Below are 2,254 nucleotides of genomic sequence, written 5' to 3'. Positions count from 1 at the left end.
TGATATAAGGAAATATAAATAACAATTTTATTATTGCCTCTAGGGCATATTTCCTTTAGTCTCCCACTTGCACTAGAGTCAATAATCTAGATTACACAGTAATGATTCTAACACCCATGGAGTCTTGGTGCTGATCATGTTTTGCTCATGAGAGAGGCTTAGTCAACGGGTCTGCAACATTCAGATCCGCATGTATCTTGCAAATCTCTATGTCTCCCTCCTTGACTTGATCGCAGATGGAATTGAAGCGTCTCTTGATGTGCTTGGTTCTCTTGTGAAATCTGGATTCCTTTGCCAAGGCAATTGCACCAGTATTGTCACAAAAGATTTTCATTGGACCCGATGCACTAGGTATGACACCTAGATCGGATATGAACTCCTTCATCCAGACTCCTTCATTTGCTGCTTTCGAAGCAGTTATGTACTCTGCTTCACACGTAGATCCCGCCACGACGCTTTGTTTAGAACTGCACCAACTGACAGCTCCACCGTTCAATATAAATACGTATCCGGTTTGTGACTTAGAGTCATCCGGATCAGTGTCATAGCTTGGATCGACGTAACCATTTACGACGAGCTCTTTGTCACCTCCATAAACGAGAAACATATCCTTAGTCATTTTCAGGTATTTCAGGATGTTCTTGACCGCTGTCCAGTGATCCACTCCTGGATTACTTTGGTACCTCCCTGCTAAACTGATAGCAAGGCACACATCAGGTCTGGTACACAACATTGCATACATGATAGAGCCTATGGCTGAAGCATAGGCAACACCTTTCATTTTCTCTCTATCTTCTGCAGTGGTCGGGCATTGAGTCTGACTCAACTTCACACCTTGTAACACATGCAAGAACCCTTTCTTTGCTTGATCCATTTTGAACTTCTTCAAAACTTTATCAAGGTATGTGCTTTGTGAAAGTCCAATTAAGCGTCTTGATCTATCTCTATAGATTTTGATGCCCAATATATAAGTAGCTTCACCGAGGTCTTTCATTGAAAAACTCTTGTTCAAGTATCCTTTTATGCTATTCCGAAATTCTATATCATTTCCAATCAACAATATGTCATCCACATATAATATTAGAAATGCTACAGAGCTCCCACTCACTTTCTTGTAAATACAGGCTTCTCCGAAAGTCTGTATAAAACCATATGCTTTGATCACACTATCAAAACGTTTATTCCAACTCCGTGATGCTTGCACCAGTCCATAAATGGATCGCTGGAGCTTGCACACTTTGTTAGCATCCTTTGGATCGATAAAACCTTCAGGTTTCATCATATACAACTCTTCTTCCAGAAATCCATTCAGGAATGCAGTCTTTACATCCATTTGCCAAATTTCATAATCATAAAATGCAGCAATTGCTAACATGATTCGGACGGACTTAAGCATCGCTACGGGTGAGAATGTCTCATCGTAGTCAACTCCTTGAACTTGTCGAAAACCTTTCGCAACAAGTCGAGCTTTGTAGACAGTAACATTACCGTCAGCGTCAGTCTTCTTCTTGAAGATACATTTATTCTCAATGGCTTGCCGATCATCGAGCAAGTCAACCAAAGTCCACACTATGTTCTCATACATGGATCCCATCACAGATTTCATGGACTCAAGCCATTTCGCGGAATCTGGGCTCATCATCGCTTCCTCATAGTTCGTAGGTTCGTCATGGTCAAGTACATGACCTCCAGAAAAGGATTACCGTACCACTCTGGTGCGGATCTTACTCTGGTTGACCTACGAGGTTCGGTAGTAACTTGATCCGAAGTTACATGATCATCATCATTAGCTTCCTCACTAATTGGTGTAGGAGTCACAGGAACAGATTTCTATGATGAACTACTTTCCAATAAGGGAGCAGGTACAGTTACCTCATCAAGTTCTACTTTCCTCCCACTCACTTCTTTCGAGAGAAACTCCTTCTCTAGAAAGGATCCATTCTTAGCAACGAATGTCTTGCCTTCGGATCTGTGATAGAAGGTGTACCCAACAGTTTCCTTTGGGTATCCTATGAAGACATATTTCTCCGATTTGGGTTCGAGCTTATCAGGTTGAAGCTTTTTTCACATAAGCATCGCAGCCCCAAACTTTAAGAAACGACAACTTTGGTTTCTTGCCAAACCATAGTTCATAAGGTGTCGTCTCAACGGATTTAGATGGTGCCCTATTTAACATGAATGTAGCCGTCTCTAAAGCATAACCCCAAAACGATAGCAGTAAATCAGTAAGAGACATCATAGATCGCACCATATC

This window comes from Aegilops tauschii, chromosome 7 (genome assembly GCF_002575655.3).
Source record: "Aegilops tauschii subsp. strangulata cultivar AL8/78 chromosome 7, Aet v6.0, whole genome shotgun sequence".
Lineage (NCBI taxonomy): Eukaryota > Viridiplantae > Streptophyta > Magnoliopsida > Poales > Poaceae > Aegilops > Aegilops tauschii.
The sequence above is the reverse complement of the archived record's forward strand: the minus strand, read 5'-3'. Positions refer to the sequence as shown.